Here is a 22,150-nt window from a genome sequence, read left to right as displayed (position 1 = left end):
TTTTGAAACAGAGTCTCGCTCTGTTGCCCAGGCTGGGTATTAATCCTCTGTCAGATAAATAATTAGCAAATATTTTCTTTGCCAATGGCTTTATCTTGGCTCACTCTTGGAGTGCAATGGCTTGATCTTGGCTCATTGCAGCCTCTGCCTCCTGGGTTCAAGTGATTCTCTCCTGCCTTAGCCGTCCGAGTAGCTAGGACTACAGGCACATGCCACCACACCAGGTTAATTTTTGTATTTTTGGTAGAGACAGGCTTTCACCATGTTGGCCTCAAGTGATCTGCCTGCCTTGGTCTCCCAAAGTGCTGGGATTACAAGTGTGGGTCACCATGCTCAGCCAGAGCTGTGGAAGTCTTTAAAGTAGGGGTAGCTTTTAGATAGATCACATTGGCTGTCATGGAAAGAATGGCCTAACTATGGGTTTGATTCCAACTTGGATCTGGATCCTGGATCAGGGCTTAGTCTGGTTTTGGGGGTCAGATGTGGGCTCCAGGGCAGGACCCTATCTGTGTGCCTGAGGTCAGCATGGAGGCCTCAAAGTCTGACCTGTGTGATAAGTTTGGGTTTCCCAGGTAGAGTCTACTCTGGTCTTTGGGTCAGACAGGGACCCAGAAGAAGATCTGGTCTGGATGTGTGTCAGACTGGGGCCCTTGGGCAGGACCTGACCTGTGTGGGCTAGACTGCACACTGTGGGGTAAACCTGACCTGTGTGCCTGTACAGCTTTGGGATCTCAGGAAAGAACCTCACCTGTGTTTGGGACTGATTGGACTCTAGAACCCAGCCTGGTACCTGGATTAGACTGGAAGCCTCATGGCTGACCTGTGTATTAGGTCAGAATAAACTTAATGTCAAGCTTAGGCAATGTTTGGGAGAGACTGGGTCCCAGGGAAGGGCCTGTGTTTGTTTCAGAGTGGTGTTCGGAGCAGGTTGTGGCCTGTATGACTTGCTCTGTAAGACTCCCTTAGTTAAGTTTCATACATCCAGATATTAGTTGGGACTTTCTCAGGAGTTGGGAGAAAGAGGACAAGAAAATAAACTAAGAAGAACAAATAGGTAAACACACTTATTACTGGGGGTAAAAACAGAAAGAACATTCTAAGAATTTAACGAGCAGCAGTTGACTAATAGGGGGCCTGCTGTTGAGCCCATAATCTGCTGAGGAAATTCCAGCCTGTCCCTGAGTACTGCCTGCTTATCTCTTCTCAGAGGTCACAGCCCCAACTTCCCAAGTTAGTAAAGTCCTCTCACCCTGGCAATTTCCTCTCCACTCTCATGTTCTGCAGCCTCTTGGCTTCTCCTCTGTATTTTGGACTTTTTCCTTTCCACAGAGCATCTTTTCTACATGTTGCTGGATCTCCCTAGTTCTTACCCCATAAATGACAGGATTCTAGGCTCCTGAAAGCAGCAAGTATATGGCACTAAGTAGATTCTGGACATCCTGGGACCCAGTCTTGGCTACTTGGGAGATAATGGAAGTGGAAAGACCAAAGAGGTAGATGGTGAGGATGACCAGTAAGTGCTAGTCACATGTGTGTAAGGCCTTGGGTTGGGCTTCCCAAGAAGAGACCCAGAAGGCACCATAGATGATGCAGGTGTAGGAGGTTCCTAGCAGGGCCAGATCAAAGGTTACAGCGACCAAATGCATAGCCAACCCCAGCCAGATGTTGAAGGTCAGGTCTCCACAGGCTGTGCTCAGCAGTGCAATGTACTCACAAGTGAAGTGTTGAATCACTGCTGTCCGGCAGAATTGGGCTTTTGCAGTTAGCAGAAGCAAGGGGACTGCAACTCCCAGGCTCCATGTCAGGGCAAGAATGGCCAGCAGGCCCAGCAGCTGGCAGGTCATCAGGTCAGAATAGTGGAGTGGGTGGCAGATGGCCATGTAGTGGTCCAGGGCCATGGCGAGAAGGAGGTTGTAGTCCAGGAGGAAGGTGAAGTAGATAAAGAATGTCTGGGCCAGGCAGCCATGCAGTGATATGAGGTTAGCATAATGCACAAAGCCCTCCCGCATTTTAGGCATCAGCTGTGGCAGCACAAATGCAGATAGCTAGGAGCAGAGCAATGAGCATATACATAGCCTGATGCAGATTTTGCTGGGCAACCACCGTGTGGATGACCAGGGCATTGGCAGAGATGATGGTCACATAGAGAAAGACAAGAGGCAGGACCAGGAAGGGCTACCACTCTTGAAGTCCAGGGAAACCCAACAGGAAGAATTTGATGTAGGAGATGTTGAAGGTTTTTGGGGTCTGACCTGCAGACCCTGACTCAGTGACAGATGAACAAATTCACTTAAACACAGATCTCCAGTGAAAGAGTAGACTAGGGGTGTCCATGGCCACTCACAGACATTCCTGAGAGAGGCAGCAGCCACAACCCCGACTAGCTGGTATTCTAGGCATTTATTCAGTATAGATTTAATCAGAGAGGTTCTGAGTTAGCACACTTATGGATAATGATTAAAGGCCAGGTTTCAAGCAGACACCATTTGTGGGTGATAAATGTGGTCACCCTCCCCCTGAGAGAGCCATCTAGCTTGTGAAAGGTTAAAAGTTAGTTTAGAATCACATGACTAAACAAGTTATTCAGATAACTTCCCCCACATTTCCTAGTAATTTGCTTTTCTTTTTCTTTTTATTATTTGCTTTTCTTGATCAACTAAAGGTAAAGGGGATTAGGCTTCTATCAGCTGAAAATTCTTATATACAGTATATATATATATTTCATTGCACTTTAGGTTCTGGGGTACATGGGCAGAACATGCAGGATTATTGCACAGGTACCTAAAAAGCAATGTGGTTTGCTGCCTCCGTCCCCCTATCACCTATATATGGCATTTCTCCCCACATTATCCCTCCTCAACCTCCCTACTCCCTGCTGTCCCTCCCCTATTCCCCCACAACAGTGTGTGATGCTCCCCTCCCTGTGTCCACGTGTTCTCATTGTTCAACACCCACCTATGAGTGAGAACATGCTGTGTTTGATTTTCTGTTCTTGTGTCAGTTTGCTGAGAATGATGGTTTCCAGATTCATCCATGTCCCTACAAAGGATACAACCCCATCATTTTTATGGCTGCATAGTATTTCATGGTGTATATGTGCCACATTTTCCTTGTCCAGTCTATTGTCGATGGGCATTTGGGTTGGTTCCAGGTCTTTGCTATTGTAAACAGTGCCGCAATGAACATACGTATGCATGTGTCTTTATAACAGAATGATTTATAATACTTTGGATATATACCAAGTAATGGGATTGCTGGGTCAAATGGAATTTATTGGTGTATAGGAATGGTTGTGATTTCTGCATATTGATTTTGTATCCTGAGACTTTGCTGGAGTTGCTTAACAGTTTAAGGAGATTTTGGGCTGAGATTATAGGGTCTTCTAAATATACAATCATGTCGCCCACAAATAGAGGCAATTTGACTTCCTCCTTTCCAAAATGAATGCCTGTTATTTCTTTTTCTTGCCTAATTGCTCTGGCTAGAACTTCTAATACTATATTGAATAGGAGTGGTAAGAGAGGGCATCCTTGTGTAGTCCCAGATTTCAAAGGGAATGCTTCCAGTTTTTGCCCATTCAGTATGATATTGGCTGTTGGTTTGTCATAAATAGCTTTTATTATTTTAAGATAAGTTCCGTCGATACCTAGTTTATTGAGAGTTTTTAGCATAAAGCGCTGTTGAATTTTGTTGAAGGCCTTCTCTGCATCCATTGAAATACTCATGTGTTTTTTGTCTTTGGTTCTGTTTATGTGGTGGATTACATTTATAGACTTGTGTATGTTGAACCAGTTTTGCATCCCCGGGATGAAGCCTAGTTGATCATGATGGATAAACTTTTTGATGTGCTGTTGCAATCGGTTTGCCAGTATTTTATTGAAGATTTTTGAATCTATGTTCATCATGGATATTGGCCAGCAGTTTTCTTTTTTGTTGAGTCTCTTCTGGGTTTTGGTATCAGGATGATGTTGGTCTGATAAAGTGATTTGGGAAGGATTCTCTCTTTTTTGTATTGATTGGAATAGTTTCAGAAGGAGTGGTACCAGCTCCCCCTTGTATGTCTGGTAGAATTCAGCTGTGAACCCATCTGGACCTGGGCTTTTTTTGGTTGGTAGGCTATTAATTGCTGCCTCAACTTCAGCCCTTGTTACTGGTCTATTCAGGGCTTTTGACTTCTTCCTGGTTTAGGCTTGTAAGGGTGCAAGTGTCCAGGAATTTATCCATTTCTTCCAGGTTTACTGGTTTATGTGCAGTGAGTTGTTTGTAGTAATCTTTGATGGTAGTTTGTATTTCTGTGGAATTGGTGGTGATATCCCCTTTACCATTTTTTATTGCATCTGTTTGATTCTTCTCTCTTTTCTTTTTTATTAATCTGGCTAGTGGTCTATTTTGTTGATCTTTTCAAAAAACCAACTCTTGGATTTATTGATTTTTTGAAGGGTTTTATGTTCCTCTATCTCCTTCAGTTCTACTCTTGTCTTAGTTATTTCTTGTCTTCTGCTAGCTTTTGAGTTTTTTTGATCTTGCTCCTCTAGCTCTTTCCATTTTGATGATAGGGTGTTGATTTTAGATCTTTCCTTGCTTCTCATGTGGCATTTATTGCTATAAATTTTCCTCTAGACACTGCTTTAAATGTGTCCCAGAGATTCTGGTACGTTGTGTCTTCGTTTTCATTGGTTTTAAAGAACATCTTTATTTCTGCCTTCATTTCATTGTTTATCCAGTAAACATTCAAGAGCCAGTTGTTCCATTTCCGTCAACTTGTGTGGTTCTAAGTTTCTTAATTCTGAATTCTAATTTGATTGCACTGTGGTCTGAGAGACTGTATGCTATGATTTCCATTCTTTTGCATTTGCTGGGGAGTGATTTATTTCCTATTATGTGGTCAATTTTAGAGTAGATGTGATGTGGTGACTCATTCTTTTCCTCTATTTCTCTTTCTAATCTTTCTGTTTCTGTCTTGAGAGGTTTTAACAAAGTGCTTTTCTATAGCTGATTGAAATCTATCATCCAAGTTTAAGAAATTAAAGGTAAATAAGGCTTGTGCTAGTAGTGTTGCAGGATCCTTACTCATACTTCCCCATTTTTGTTTTCTGAGCATATTTTTAAGGGTGAAGCAGGCACATTCTACTATGGCTTGTCCTTGGGGGTTATATGGGATGCCTGTGGAATGTTGAATGTACCACCTGTGACAAATTGTTGAAATTGTGAGCTGGCACAAGCTGGACCATTATCAGTTTTAATTTTTGTGGGTTGCCCCACAAACACAAAAATTAAGAGAAGATGTTTAATAGCATATTGAGTAGACTCTCCATGAATGGCATGTGCACTAATTAGATGAGTGTTGGTATCAATGGATACATGCACATATCTTAATTTTCTGAATTCAGGAATCTGTGTAATATCTATTTGCCATGACTGATTAGGTTCTAGTCCTCTGGGGTTAACTCCTGTTGAAGGAGGGGAAGTGCCTATGACTTTGAAATCTGGGCATTGCAGGATAATTTGTTTAACCAGTCTCTGGGTAAGCTGAAATTGTTTAGTTAAATTTCTCCAATGTTGGTGGAAAAATTGATGCAATTGGGTGGCTTCATCAAGCAGGGATGTCATCACTTGTAGGTCTGCTTGTTCTTTGCCATAAGCCAATGGGCCGGGCAGTGAGCTGTGGGCTTGAATGTGTGTAGTAATAAAAAATGTGATGTGTACGTCGATCTAGCAATTGCTGAAGTTGAATAAAAAGAGCATACAGGGCTCTAGTTTATATTGCCTAGCAATTTTTGAGAATGATTTAAGGTGTGTAAGTTGCTAGTATTTAATTTAAACTTTTGAGGTCTTACTGACCAGGAAGTCAGTATGCTTACAATATATTTCCAAGGAGAGGACATTTGTACTTTTTCAGGTGTTATGATTAAACCTCTTAACTGTGTATTCTTTTGGACAGAGGTATATAACCTTAGAAGTACAGGCTCCATGGGGATTGCCTAGTAAAATATCATCCATAAAATGAATAATTTATGCAATTGGGAAATTCCTTTCTACTGGGGAGCAAAGCCATATGGCTGACTTTTAATTGCTCCTTAACTAATTCATGGGCTCTCTGTAATTTCTCTCCCTTTAGAGGCTGCTGTTTTACTTAAATAAGATTTTGAGAGAGCCATGACAGGGTGTCGTCAACAGTGGCCATTATCAGAAAAAGGTCTTACAAATTCTTAAATTTTACTAAAATCTTAGCAGAGAATTATAATTTGGGACATTGCTTGCATAGAAGGAACATAGGAAATTTTGCCATGGGCTGCCTATGGAGCCAGAGGACAGTGGTGAGGTCCTGGGCAGTGGCTATGTTGCACTCGCCTAGGCGCTGCCTTTTGTTTGTGCCATGTTTTGTTTGTGTTGCTCCCTCCTCCCACCACTGGGTGTCTGGAGTGTCAAAAGCTTCCCTGCTGCCAAACATTTTCTTTTCACCCACCACTACTTGGCTGCATGGTTTCAGCCTCTAAAGCCTTTTTTCTTATCTTTGTATAAACATACACCTGATTGCCTTGTTGATCTTGCATTACCAAGTGGGCCAAGAGCTCCCCTTCTAATGCCACTTGCCTAAGACAGTGCTCCATAGCTGAAGCATGTCTCTTGTCCTTTTACCTGGTGGAGGAATGGCCTCAGGCAAAACCTCCATTTGTTTTTTCAACAAAACCTCTTTGTTGTTTTGACCCAGTGATGATGTTACTGGGACTCGTTGCCCTTGTGCACGATGCTGTTTAAGATTTCTCCCTACTTGTTCCCAGAGCTTTATGTCTAGCATACTGTCTGCCAAGAACCATGGGCTTTGGGAAAAAATAGATTGCATTAGATCCCTTAATTGAGCCTGTGAAACCGAGGCTTTGCTAGCTTAAAGGAGCTGTTTCAATACTTTTATATACTGTTTCTGTTGAACTGATAACTGTTGTCCCATGATGAAACCCTAGCCTGAACAATCCCCCCCAAACTTGGTAATCAAGCAGGTACCAATGACTTACTGTGCAGTCCTTTTCATCTTCGTTTTCAGGGGTTCCATCATGATCTTCAATCTGTTACAGCTCTCCTCACATGTGGGACCAGCTGTCAGTTGCAGCCTCCTCACATGGGGCACCAGCTGTTGGGGTCTGACCTGCAGACGCTGACCCAGTGACAGATGAACAAATTCACTTAAACACAGATCTCCAGTGAAAGAGTCGACTAGGGGTATCCATGGCCACTCACAGACACTCCTGAGAGAGGTTGCAGCCACCACCCCAACCAGCTGGTATTCTAGGAATTTATTCAGTATAGATTTAATAACAGAGGCTCTGAGTCAACACACTTATGGATAATGATTAAAGGCCAGGTTTTGAGGCCTAAAGCAAACACCATTTGTTTTTGATAAATCTGGTTGCCCTCCCCCTGAGAGAGCCATCCGGCTCATGAAAGACTAAAGGTTAGTTTTAGGATCACATGAGTAAAAAAGTTATTCAGATAAACTCCCCCACATTCCCTACTTATTGTATTTTATTTTATTTATGAACTAAAGCTAAAGGGGATTAGGCTGTCTTCAGTTGAAACTTCTACTGAAGCTATGCATATGTCTCAGTCTTCCAAGAAGGTTTGTGACTATATTCTATAATTTTACAATTTATCCTACCATCCTGAGTGAACCCCCACAGAAGGTGCTTGTATTTGCATCCTCACCCACTAGCATTGGACATGGGCTGGCACCAGGAGTGCAGATCAGAGACTGTTAGAACAAAATGGTCAATTTTAAAAAGCCAGTTTCTGTCATAGGCCCTGAGAAGTTTGTGATGAAAGCCCACTTCTTCATGTATGTATTCCTTTGGGGCATAGATAAGTACTAAGCCAGGTGCTGTGGGAGCCACACAGTTGAACAAGACAATTCTTGTCCTTAGGGAGCTCTTGGCCTTATGTGGGTGAAATGTAAACTTACAAGATACTTGTTTATTTGTGATGTTCCAGATATTTGCTGAATAAAAGATTAGGAGGAGAATTAGGTGTAGTATACATGAGGGAGAAAGAATGATAGCCAGAGACAAAACAGGAAAGGTTAAAGATAAAGCATTTGAAGAATCTTTAATCCAAGGAGCTGGGAAAGCCCAAGTGTGGCTTAACAGGGAGAGAAGAAACAGCCGGGAATGATGGCATCACTTGTGTGCTTGGGACACACTGTGGCAAGGACAGAGGGAAGTTGCTGAGGAAGAATTCTGGTCTTCCTGGATCACAAGAAACAGACTGCAGGAACTGCTCCCTTCCTAAGTCCCTGTAGATTGACTGTGGTGCCTCCTGTCTGACCTTGTCCTCAGTGTCATGGGTGATGAGTTTGCTTTCCTTTCAGAATGTAATTCCAGGAGGGCAGGGATAATAGCGTGCTTCTGGTGTGCTCACTGGAGCTCCAAGCACAGAGTCACCATAAAGGCACAGGAAAGGCTTAAGCATTGCTTGTTGAGTAGGTGCATGGGAAACAGGAAGAAGACAGTAGGAGGCTAAACATTTAATTGGGCTGTTACAGCAGTAATTTCAAAGCTTTGGCCAGGACTCTTCCTTCTACATTCCTCATACTCCACAAACAAGGCAGCATTCAACTGGCTTCAAGCACTTCAAGCATTTTTTTTATTTTTATTTTATTTTTTTTTAGAGATAGGACCTTGCTGTTTTGACCAGGCTGTTTTTGAACTCCTGGGCTCAAGCAACCCTCCTGCCTCAGCCTCCCAGGTCTGAGCCATTGTTCCTAGTCACTTCAAGTGTTCTTAATCTCAGCTGCAATATGAAGAGTTAGCATTTATTGAGTACTTGCTACACGCTGGACATGGCTCCAAGTGTTTTCCATGTGGTATCTCTTCTATTCTCACAGAAACCCTAAGAGACAACTTTAGTTGTCCCTTAGTATCTGTGGGAGATTAGTTCCAGGACCTGCTGTGGATACCAAAATCTGCAGATGCTCAAGTCCCTTATTTAAAATGGTGCTGGGAAAACTGGATATCGATATGCAGAAGAATGAAATTAGATGCCCTACCTCTCATCCTATACAAAAATCAAGTCAAGATGGATTAAAGACTTAAATGTAGGACCCCAAACTATAACACTACTAGAGAAAATATAGATAGCAGAAATGATTTAGATATTGGTCTTGCAAAAGACTTTATGAATAAGACCTCAAAAGCACAGGCAACAAAAGCAAAAATAAGCGAATGGGATTATGTCAAGCTAAAAAGCTTCTGCACAGCAAAGGAAATAATCAACAGAGTGAAAAGACAACATACAGAATGGGAGAAAATATTTAGTAAATATTTATCTGACAGAGGATTAATATTCAGAATATACAAGGAACTCAAATATCTCAACATCAAAAAACTCCAAACAATTGATTAAAAATGAGCAAATGATCTGAACAGAAATTTTTCAAAAAAAGATATAAAAGGGCAATAAATATATGAAAAAATGCTCAGCATCCCTAATCATTAGGGAAATACCAATCAAAACCACAGTGAGGTAGGATCTCAACCCAGTTAGGATGGCTATTATCAAAGAGACAAAACAAATGCTGGAGGTGATGCAAAGAAATGGGAACTCGTATACACTGTTGTTGGGACTATAAACTATTAATAATACTGTAAACTATTAATAAGCCACCATGGAGAACAGTATGGAAGTTCCTAAAAAAAATACAAATGTAGCTGGTTGCAGTTGTTTACACCTGCAATCCCACGCACTTTGGGAGGCTGAGATGGGAGGATCACTTGAATCCAGGAGTTCGAGACCAGCCTGGGCAACATAGCAAGACCACTTCTCTACAAAACGTAAGAAAAAAACTATCTGGACCTGGTGGTGTGCACCAGGCACTTTTGGAGGCTGAGGTGGGAAGATTGCTTGCACCCAGGAGGTTGAGGCTGTAGTGAGCTATGATCATGCCACTGCTCTCCATCTTGGGTGACAGAGTGAGAGCCTGTCTCTAACAATAAGCCAAAAACAAACCCAAAAAGCTACAAATAGAACTACTGTATGGATCAAGTAATCCACTACTGAGTGCTTATCTAAAGGAAAGGAAATCAATATATAGAAGAGACATCTATTTTATCATGTTTATTGCACCACTATTCACAATAGCCAAAACATGGAATCAACCTAGTATCCAACAACAGATGAATGGATAAAGAAAATGGCACATATACACAACGGAATACTATTCAGCCATAAAAAGGAATGCAGTCTTGTCATTCACAGCAATATGAGTGGAAGTGGAGGACATTATGTTAAGTGAAATAAACGAGGAACAGAAAGTTAAATACTGCATGTTCTCACTCGTATGCATGAGCTAAGAAAAAGTTGGTCTTGTAGAAGTAAAAAGCAGCACAGAGGACTTGAGACTGGGGAAGGTAGGGGGAAATGAAGGATAGGAAGAGATTTATTAAAGGATACAGCATGACAGCTAGATAGAAGGATTAAGTTCTAGTGTTCTATATATACACTGTAGGATGACTATAGTTAACAATAATATATAGTTTCAAGTACCTAGGTTAGTAAATGTTCTCAGGACAAAGAAATGATGTGTTTGAGATGATGGATATTCTAATTACTATGACCTAATCACTATACATTGTGTGTGTCAAAACATTGCCATGTACCCCATAAATATGTACAATTATCTGTGTCACTAAAACAAGTTTAAAAATTACATAGAGTTTACATGTAATCTATGCACATTCTCCTGTATACTTTATACTATCTCTAGATTACTTGTGAAGCCTAATACAATGTACATGCTATATAAATAGTTATAGTGTATTTTAAATTTTATATTATTTTTATTCTTGTGCTTAATTTCTAAATTTCTTTTTTGACTATTTTTGATCTGCAGTTGGTTGAATCTACAGATGCCAGACCCATGGATATGGAGGGCTGAATGTATAATACTATTTATTAACCGAGCTTGTAGCTGAAGACACAGATTTAGAGAGGTAACTAATGTTCTTAAAGTATCATAGGTATACCTTTAAATGATAGGGCTGGGATATGACTTAGATTTGTCAATGGTAAAAGGTGGAGTTCAGCTCCAATCATAGGTTTATCTCCCTCCAAATCCCCCATAAATTTCTTGTTGCCTCACCATGGCAGCCAGTAGTAGTCTCCAATTGGGTTGCAGCCTTCTGTGGCTTTGGTTTTGCCTCTGAAGAGCTAAGGCTGGAGGTCAGTCCTCAACTCCGAGGTACTATACAGCTGATCTATGAGGGATGGAAAATTAGACCTGTGGCTCCAGGGGAGGAGCCTGAGGAGATTCCCAAAAGGAAGAAACAAGGAGAAACCCAGAAGAACCCATCTTTCCCTCAGAGAGGACCCCAGGGAGAAGGCTGGGTGGAGGTGACAGTGTCCAAACCAATTTTTTTTTCCTTGACAGAGTCTCACTCTGTTGCCCAGGCTGGCGTGCAGTGGTGCGATCTCGGTCTCAGCTCACTGCAACTTCCATCTCTTGGATTCAAGCAATTCTCCTGCCTCAACCTCCTGAGTAGCTGGGATTACAGGTGCCTACCACAATACCCAGCTAATTTTTGTATTTTTAGTAGGGGGTTTCATCATGTCAGCCAAGCTGGTCTTGAACTCCTGACCTGAAGTGATTCACCCACCTCAGCCTCCCAAAGTGCTGGGATTACAGGTGTGAGCCACCGTGCCAGGGCCTGTACCAACATTTTTATCTCTATGGCTCTTGATATTTTTCATAGCGCAATCGCTTCCACTAAGGGATTTCCCCTGTTTTATAGATGAGCCATTAGAGGCTCAGAAAGAGCAAGTGAGGTTTCAGAACAGGTTCCATCCTGGGGCACCAACAGGCATAATCTGAATATCATTGACTGGAATGAACTGGGGCTAAGCTGAGGGGAAGGGGATCTTGCAATTTGAAGGTCAAAATCATGGTGGAAGGTGAAAGGCACATCTCACATTGTGACAAACAAGAGGAGAGAGCTCGTGCAGGGAAATTCCATTTTTAAAACCATCAGATCTCATGAGACTTATTCACTATCATGAAAACAGCATGAGAAAGACCCACTCCTATGATTCGATTAACTCCCATCAGGTTCCTCCCATGATATGTGGGAATTGTGTGAGTTACAATTCAAGATGAGATTTGGGTGGGTACACAGCCAACCCATATGACCTTCTGATTTATTTTTTGTTATATTTTGAGACCGGATCTTGCTCTGTTGCCCAGGCTGGAGTGCAGTGGTATGATCATGGCTAATTGCAGCCTTGACCTCCTGGGCTCAAGCAGTCCTCTCACTTCAGAGCTTCCCAAGTAGCTGGGACTACAGGGGTGTGCCATCACGTCCACCTAATTTTAAAATTTTTTGTAAAGATAAAGTCTTCCTATGTTGCTCCAGCTGTTCTCAAACTCAGACTCAAGTGATCCTCCTGCCTCAGACTCTCACAGTGCTGGGGTTACAGGCATGAGCCACTGCACCTGGTCCCCTTCTGATTTGGATGTCCTTTATGTCTTCTCCTTGTCTAAAATAGCTGACTAGGACTTCCATTACTATGTTGAATAGAAGTCGTGAGAGTGGGCATCCTTGCCTTGCCTAGATCTTAAAAAAAGTTTTGGTTTTTCACCATTAAGTATGATGTTAACTGTGACCTTTTTGTATATGGCCTTTATTGTGTTGAGATAAATTCCTTCTACATTTGTTTTGTTAAGAGGGTTTTTTTTTCATCATGAAAGATGCTGAGTTTTGTTAAATGCCTTTATTTTTTGCATCTGTTAAGATAAGCATATGATCTTTATCCTTCAATCTTTTGGTGTGGTATACCATATTGGTTAATTTGCATATGTTGAATCATCCTTGCATTCTATGGGTAAATTCTGCTTGGCATAGTGTATAATCCTTTTAATGAGCTGCTGAATTTGGTTTGCTAGTAATTTGTTGAGGATTTTTGCATCTATGTTGATCAGGGAAATTGGCCTGTATTTTCTTTTTTTGTAGTGTCTTTGTCTGATCTCACTCTGTCACACATATATATATATATATATATATATATATATATATATATATATATATATATATATTGTGTGTGTGTGTGTGTGTGAGAGAGAGAGAGAGAGAGAGAGAGAGAGAGAGAGAGAGAGAGAGATTTATCACTATATACTTCCAGCTTAGTATTGCAATTGTTGCATTCCATAAGTTTTGGTATACTGTGTTTTCATTTTTATTTGTCTTAAGATATTGTCTGTTTTCATTTGGCCCAATGGTTGTTTCAGAGTGTGTTGTTTAATTTCCACATATTTGTGAATTTTCCAGTTTTCCTTCTTTCATTGATTTCTAATTTTTTTCCATTGTGGTTGGAAAATGTACTTCATATAATTTAAATCTTCTTAAATTTGTTGAGACTTGTTTTGTGACCTAACATGTGATCTATCCTGGAGAATGTTTCATATATATTTGAGAAGAATGCATATTCTGTTGCTGTTGGGTGGAATGTTCTGTATATGTCTGTTAGGTCTATGTAGCCTGCAGTGTATTTAAGTTCACTGTTTCTTATTGATTTTCTTATTGATGTTTTATCCATTGTTTGAAGTATGCTATTGAAGTCTCCTACTATTGTTGTATTTTTATGTATTTCTTCCTTCATATCCATCAGAGTTTGCTTTATTTAGGTGCTCTGATAACTGCATACGTATTTGTAATTGTTATATATTCTTCTAAATTGTCCCTTTTATCATTGTATAATAACCTTCTTTTATCTAGTGACAGTTTTTCACTTAGAGTCTATTTTTTCTGTTGTCCATGTAGCCATTCTTACTTTAAAAAAAATTACTATTAGCATGGAAATATCTTTCCCTATTCCTTCCCTTTCAGTCTATGTGACATTTTTTATTCTAAAGTGAATCTCTTATAGACAGCATATATTTGGATACTGTTTTTAAAATTCATATGACACTGCATATCTTTTGTTTGGAGAGTTTAATCTTTTTACATTTAAAGTAACTATTGACAGGCAAGAACTTAATATTGCTACTTTGTTAATTGTTTTCTGTTTTGTAGTTCTTTTGTTCCTTTTTTCCTCTCTTGTGTTCCTTTGTGATTTTTGACTTTTTTGTAATGATGGTCTGATTATTTTCTCCTTTTCTTTTGCATGTCTGCTATAGGTATTGTCTTTGTAGTTACCATGAGATTTACATAAAACATCTTATAAATTTATTTTAAGCTGATAACAACTTAATTTCAATCACATACAAAAACTATACTTCTACCTCTCTACCCTTTAAGTTATTGACATCACATTTTACATATTTTTGTATTGTGTATATATATTTTTTTCTTCATATGAGCTGTGGCTTTGTTGTATGTATTGTGTACCTTTAACACATTTTTGTATTTATAGTTATTTTTAATACTTTTTTCTATTAACTTTTTTCTTTTTTCTTTTTTTTTTTGAGACAGAATTTCACTCTTGTTGCCCATGCTGGAGTGCAATGGCATGATCTCAACTCACTGCAACCTCTGCCTCTCAGGTTCAAGTGATTCTCCTGCCTCAGCCTCCTGAGAAACTGCGATTATAGGCACATGCCACCACACCTGGCTAATTTTTTGTATTTTTAGTACAGACAGGATTTTGCCATGTTGGCCAGGCTGATCTTGAACTCCTAACCTCAGGTGATCTGCCCACCACAGCCTCCCAAAGTGCTGGGATTACATGCATGAGCCACTATGTCCAGTGTCTTTTAACTTTTATACCAGAACTAAAAGTGTTTTATATACTATCATTATGTTATTATAATATTCTGTGTTTGTCTATATATTCACCCTTGCCGGTGAGTGTTATACTTTCATATGCTTTCATGTTGCTGTTTAGTTTCCTTTTGTTTCAATTTGAAGAACTCCCATTAACATTTTTTTTTGTAAAGTAGGTCTAGTGTTGATGAACCCTCTGAGCTTTTGTTTATCTGGGAAAGTCTTTATTTCTCCTTCATTTCTAAAGGACAATTTTGCTGGATAAAGTATTCTTGGTATGCAGGCTTTTTCTTTCAGCTCTGTAAATATTATCCCACTCCCTTCTGGCCTGCAAGGTTTCTGCTATATGGTCTTATAGGGCTCCATTGTATGTGATGAATCTCTTTTCCTGTGATGCTTTTAAAATTCTTTATTTGTCTTTGGTTTGACAATTTGAATATAATATGTTTCTGTTTAGACTTCTTAAGGTTTATCCTATTTGAGATTCCTTAAGCCTCATAAACCTGGATGTCCATTTTCTTCCCAGAGTTGGGAAGTTTTCAGCCATTATTTCTTTAAATGAGTTTTCTGCCTCCTTTTCTACCTGTTTTCCTTCTTGAACAGCCATAATGCATATGTTGGTTTATTTGATGTGTCTCATAATTCCCTTAGGGCTTTTTTCACTCTTTAATTATTGTTTTTCTTTTTGCTTCTCTTATTGGATAATTTGAAATGACTTGTCTTTGCTGATTTTTTCTTCTGCTTGATCAAATCTGCTGTAGAATCCCTCTAGTCAATTTTCTAAGTTCATTAATTGTGTTTATCAACTCCAGAATTTCTGTCTCTTTATTCTAGTTTTGTTCATGTATCATTTTCCTAATTTAGATTAGTTGTTTGTGTTCTTTTGTAACTCACTGAGCTTCTTTAAGAAAATTATTTTGAATTATTTGTCAGGCAATGAATAGATCACCTTCCTTTAGGGTTGATTACTGTAGATTAATTTTGTTCTGATTGTGTCATGTTTTCTTGATTTTTTTATGTTTCTTGTAGCTTTGCACTGTTATCTGAGTATTTGAGGAACAGCCCCTCTCCTAATCTTTACAAACTGGCTTTTATTGGCAAAGACCATCACCAGTCAGCCCAGCTAGAGATTCTCAACCTTTGTTCCCAGCTGTCCCAGGCATTTGGTCATTTTTTCTTTCAGGAGTTTATAATCTCTTGCTCTTTCTGGTGTTTAACTATGTCAGTTCTGTCAGCACTCTGTGTGAGGCGAGATATAAATGGGCCCTTTGGCTGCATACTGTAAGACTGGGGATGTTGGAACTATGTCGCACTCCTCTCTCCCTCCTGAAGAGCAGCTTCAATTCTATGCCTTCTCCTAACCTGACAGAGACATATTGGCCACAGCTGCGCCAGGCATCCAGACCATGCCAGTTTCTACAGTGCGCTGTGTGAGGCAGGGCAGAAACTAGACCCTTGAGGAGTACACTGAAAAAGCAAAAATGTTGGAGCTATTCTCCACTATTCTCTTTCTCCCTCTTGAAGTAGAGAACTCAGTTCTGTACCTTCTGCAAGCCTTTCAGACTGTTACTGGCTCCCAGACGGTGCCTGTCTTCATATCTAACCTAGGTATCTGAGCTATGCCAATACTTTCGGTACTCTATGTGGGGCAAGACAGAGGCTGGCTCCTTGGAGAGTAACTGAGAGACCAGGGATATTGGAGTTTGCCCTGCCCCCAACTCCACCCTGACCCTCCCTCTGGGGAAGAGTAGTGGCCTTTCTTGGTGCTGAGTTGTGCTGGCTTGGGGAAGTGGCTGAAGCAGGTAAAATGAAATCACTCTTCTTACCTGTTTCAGTGTGACTGATCTCAGTTTTGCGTTCTTCTTTGTGTAGGTTTATACTACAGTTTCTTAACTGGATCCTGGACTTCTCAGAAGGGTATTTTGTTACTTATACCATTGTTTAATCTGTGTTTGTGTTGGGCAAGGAGGGCTTGGACTTGCTATTTCACCATGTTACTCTGCTACATTTAAAATACAATTTTTACTCTTGTAGAACTCATAGTTGAGCATTAAAAAGACACTTATTTAATATATATTAATATAACATGATAAGGGAAGAAGACTATAGACATGCATATACTATTTACTATAGACATACTATATATAAAGCATTATTTAGTCATTTTTATTAAGTATCTCTTTTCACAAAATTGCTACATAACAAATAGCCACAGAAATTCAGCGACGTACCTTTATTATAAGCATTTATTGTTCACAGTTTTGGGGTAGTTAGCTAGGTGGTTATCCCAATAATAAACCTTACAAGGTTACTGGAAAGTAAGAGGAAGCCAGAAGGGACTTCTCCATTCTATTTGCTTATTGTTCTTACCAATATCACCTCAATAACAAACCTCCCCCTGGCAACAGCAATTGGTTCCAATTTATAGCTTCTCTGGACTCTCCCAGAATAAACTGATTGTATCTGCTTGGAAGTACCAGCACCTCTGGGCAAGCTCTACCTCAATGAGAGGTATGCATCTCAGCTTTTTGGGGCTTCTGCTATAAGCTCTTAGGGTATAACACCAGCCTAATCACACCCCCCTGAGCTAACTATTACTCAGAGATCTGCTTCCCAATTCTACAGTGCTCTTCTTCTGAGCTCCTGAATTTCCAGCAACATACTGGCAACACATTCTGCTCCGAGAGCTGAGTTTCAGCTCTGGAGAGCCTCTTCTCCAAGCTTCTAGGTTCTCTGATATTCTCAACTCTTTAGTTTGTTTGCTGATCCCTCAGGGTGGTAGCAGATTCTTGCTACCTCTGTGTTATCTTGAGGTTTCCTTTTTGCTTTTCCAAGTTTCCACCTCCTATTTAACCAATTTCCTTTAACTACAGTAAGATAATTTTAAAATTAACATTATATTTTCTGTTAAAATACTTAGTATAGCTTGTTTTCCCAACTTGACCATGACTGGTAAAAGTTGTTTGGAGACTATTGATACCCCTGTGAGAAATACACATTCACCCGTCCAAACCCAAAGAATGGACTTGGAGACATGAAGAACAGTAGAAGCGAGACTTTTAATGGTGGTCTTGCAAGGTTGGGTGTCTTGTAGGCAGGCACACCTGGGACAGTTACAGCAGGTAATTTATCTCCTAGCACGCAAGTCCTTCCCCCAGTTCCTCAACAGTCAAGTACTATGGGGTTACAGTCTTCCCGAAGATTGCCTAAGTTTCATTATCCCCCTTGAAAAGTTATCCCCCAGTCCCCTTCCCCACTTAAGTTTCGATTTCCCAATAATGAAATTTTCTTCCCTTTTGTGGGCTGACCCCTCCTCTACATTCTTTTCATTTATCATGACTTTCTAGGTGCATGAGCCATGTGGTTTTTTTACAACTGCAGCTGGTTGCCCAGTACTTAGATTTATCATGCCTTGAAAATGGACCATTTAAAATGTTTTCTTGGGCCGGGTGCGGTGGCTCAAGACTGTAATCCCAGCACTTTGGGAGGCCGAGGCGGGTGGATCACGAGGTCAAGAGATCGAGACCATCCTGGTCAACATGGTGAAACCCCGTCTCTACTAAAAATACAAAAAATTAGCTGGGCATGGTGGCGCATGCCTGTAATCCCAGCTACTCAGGAGGCTGAGGCAGGAGAATTGCCTGAACCCAGGAGGCGGAGGTTGCGGTGAGCCGAGATCGCGCCATTGCACTCCAGCCTGGGTAACATGAGTGAAACTCCGTCTCAAAGAAAAAAAAAATGTTTTCTCACAAATTGCCACCTGTTTTCTATTTACTTCCTTTGGTCTCATTTTCATCTAAACCCTTTTGGTCCTTGAATCACTCTAGAAGTTGTTTACTGTCTTCCTCATAGGAGAGTGAGTTTAATTTGGTTTCTAATAGTTGCAGGTTATTTTGCTGATAAGTCATGGGCATTTGTTTATTAATAGCTGTTTTAATTTCTGTGCTAGTCCCCTCACACAAGGGATAATACAATATCCCATTGATGTTAAGACTCCTCCATAATTAGGAGAGATGTAAGGATTGAAGCTACCATGCCTTTCCATTTTCCAAGCCAACCTTCTAGCCAACCCATAAATGGGTCATCAATTCCAGCATTTTCTGCCAGCTTGTTAGCTAGAGTTGTCAGTCCTTTTGTGATGGTCCCATCTGGAGCAGTATTGTTGAGAATGAAAGTACCACATTTCCCACCCAGCATAACACATATGCCCCCTTTTTCATCTAGTATTACATCTAGTGCAAGCCTGTTTTCCCAGGCCATTCGGCTCATGGCATCTAACTGGCTAACCAACGCTTTGAGGGCATCCTGAGTATAACTGATGAATCTCTGTTGATTATAATAGATGTAGTTAATCCAATTCACATTCTTTTTTTAAAAATTCATTTATTTTACTTTAGGTGCATACTAAATCTGGTTGACCACCAGAAGAGTGCTGACTGAAACCCAGCAGCTATTTGGTTTCGAGCCTTAAATTCATTAGGCACTCCCCTAGGGACGCCTATCAAGTCAACATATATATTGGGATCAAAATAATTTGTTAAATTTCCTGTTTTGGCGGCCATATGTATTTCCAGATATCTTATAGAATACCAGTTGAAGGGAATGGCCAATTAGAATAAAGCACAAGTCTCAATCCAATTGGATGGTAACAAGTTACAGAGGTTCCTTTTCCCACCATACCACCAGGCATCAGCCTGGGATATATGGAGAGCTAAGTAAATGCCATTGCCTGACTCACCAGTGACATTTAGGATGTGAGTACAAGTTGGGAGTTCTCCCATAGGCTTATAAGAGTGACCCCTCAATTCATTCTGGTCCTAATCCGATTAACATTTTCCAGTCCTAATCTAATTAACATTTTCTTGAATATCAGAACTCGAAATTCCTCCCCTTTTACCCCTGATACTGTCAACTTTTCCTTAGAGTGTTCTGTACCCCTTGGTTGTTGAATTAGGGAGGAGTGAACCACCCCAGTATCAACCAAAAATGTCACTGCTTCTCCCTTGGGTCCCACCTTTGAATTTATCAAGGGTTCCTGGTGAGACCTACTCAGAAGGAACTGCTGACCCCACTAGTCTTCATCAACTGTCATGAGGGGGATCTCCTTTTCTTCTTTTTTCCATTCAGGACTTCTCTCTTAAAATGTCCTGGCTTTTCACGCTTGTAACATCCACTTACAGTTTTAGGAGCTTTTCCCTTCTTTCTCTGTGTTGAAATCTATCATTCCCTTGTCTCTTTCAAGGCAGATTTTGTTCTAACCACTTTCTTACTACCTCTTCCACAGTAAAAACCATGATTTTCATTTTTTGTTTCTGCTTCTCTTCCTCTTTCCTTACAAAGACCTTCTGAGCTTCCCTTAGTAATTCCTCAATTGGTTTCTCATTCCATCCATCAATCTTTTGTAATTTTTTTTTGCAGTGTCAGTCCAGCTCTTAGTTACAAAGTTAACCTTCAAAAGTTCTGCCCTACTGGGTCTTCCAGATCTAATCTGGAGTATTTTCTCATCTGACCTCTAAGCCTCGGCAGGAAGGCAGAGGGTGTTTTCTCTTTTTGTTGAGTCTTGAATGCCTTTGAGACATTTTGTGTCCTAGGAGTGAACTCTTTGATCCCTTTAATTATTAGTTCCCTGAGGTCCTGCACTTGGGCCCAGTCCCTGGGATCATTATTATCCCATTTGGGATTGACATTTGGAAATGTTTGGCTGGCAAGGCTCCTTGTCTGAAAGGGTGTTGCCTCTCTCAGATGGTCATGGCTGTCCTCCTGATCATTCCCCTTTCTTCTCCTGTGAATAGGATATTCATGATAGACATTATTTCAGCCCAGGGATAAAATCTGGGTCCTAGGAATTGTTCCAGCTGGTCTGCTAAACCAAGGAGATTTTCTAAGAGTGGTTTCTTGAAAGTCCTAACTTCAGTACTTGTAAGAGGAGCATTTACAAAGCCAATCTCTCCCTGTCCCATGGGAACTTCCCGAAGAGGGAACATACTAGATGCCTGCTGTGGGGAAGGGACAGGGAAGTTCTCAATATCCCTCTGACACTGTTCTAACTCTTTTATTGAATTTGGATAAGAATTCAAAGGAGAAGTTGGTTTGGCTCCCCCATGGTCTCCAGGTCTTCCTGTAACCCTCTTGCTGTCCCTTGATCTTCCTGTCCCCTATTTTGTGAGATGTATGGAGGAGGCAAACATGTGGGGGTCCCAGGGCTTTTCACTGGCAAGGGCTATTTACTAGGCTATTTTTCTTCTTCTTTGAGGGAGATCATGGGAGCTAATTCATTGATCCAGTAGAGAGTGTAACCTATCTTTTCTTGTGAGGTTAGGATTTATCATTCACATAGAGAATTAAAGCTTGGCACACACAATCCTCCTCTGAGCCAAACTTAGGCCAAAACACTGAAGGATTACAAATGGAGTTTTTGGGCCAGTTAAAACAGCAATACTTTATCATCTTTTGCTTTTCCTTGTCTCTGGCTCAAGAGTTGTCCCTCCAAACCTGCAACATTCTCTCCAAAGGATTATCTGGGGCAATGTCAGAGGGAGTCCCTTTGGCTCCCTCTTTCCTTTGTCCCCTAGGCCTAGAATTTCTATTTCCCATTTTCAGGCAGTTTCTGTGTCTGAGCTTTTCCCTGTGTACTCAACTCCCTGCTACTCAAGGTTTCTTGCATACCCTGAGAATCGCTTCATCTGTCTTTGGCCATTTCCCTAGTGGAAGAATGTAATCACAAATTGAGACTCTGTACTCACTTCATATCTAGAATATGTCTCAGTCACACACTTGCCCTCTGAAAATGCCCATCCACTAAGGCAGTGCTTATAGTCCAATTTTCCTACCTTGGCTCATGCACAAGTTTGCCTGGTTGCCACAGTGCCTGCTTTTTTTCCCTGTGTGGCACCTCCACTGCCTCCTGAATAACAGTCTTGGGTTTGTCTATGGCTTCTGCCGGGAGCCAGGATGCCAGGATATAGTGGGCTACCTAAATTGAGTGGGACACATCTCTCCTCTCAGCTGGGGACCCACTCCATACAGGCACAGAGATCCCAGATGGGCCCCCAGGTTTGTGAGAAACACACATTCACTCGTCCAAACCCAAAGGATGGACTCAAAGACATGAAGAACAGCAGAAGTGAGACTTTTAATGGTGGTCTGCAAGATTGGGTGTCTGGTAGACAAGCACACCCGGGACAGCTACAGCAAGTAATTTATCTTGTAGCACACAAGTTCCTCTCCCAGTTCCTCATTGTTCAAGTACTAAGGGGTTACAATCTTCCTGGACGTTGCCTAAGTTTTATTATCGCCTTTATACGGTTATACCCCTGTCCTCTTCCCCACTTAAGTTTTGATTTCCCAATAACAAAACTTGCTTCCTTTTTTTTTTCCTATTCTTTTCTTTCTTTTTTTTTTTTTTTTTT

At 40.8% G+C, this 22,150-nt stretch overlaps 1 pseudogene; it reads right to left on the bottom strand.

Annotated features, from left to right (window-relative positions):
• Positions 1–1,245: 1,245 nt before the first annotated feature.
• LOC108307418 lies at positions 1,246–11,736 on the bottom strand (annotated as a pseudogene).
• Between the last annotated feature and the right edge of the window lie 10,414 nt (positions 11,737–22,150).

The sequence above is a fragment of the Cebus imitator genome, unplaced genomic scaffold, assembly GCF_001604975.1.
Source record: "Cebus imitator isolate Cc_AM_T3 unplaced genomic scaffold, Cebus_imitator-1.0 Scaffold79, whole genome shotgun sequence".
Classification (NCBI taxonomy): domain Eukaryota; kingdom Metazoa; phylum Chordata; class Mammalia; order Primates; family Cebidae; genus Cebus; species Cebus imitator.
This window is presented reverse-complemented; position numbering and strand designations above follow the sequence as displayed.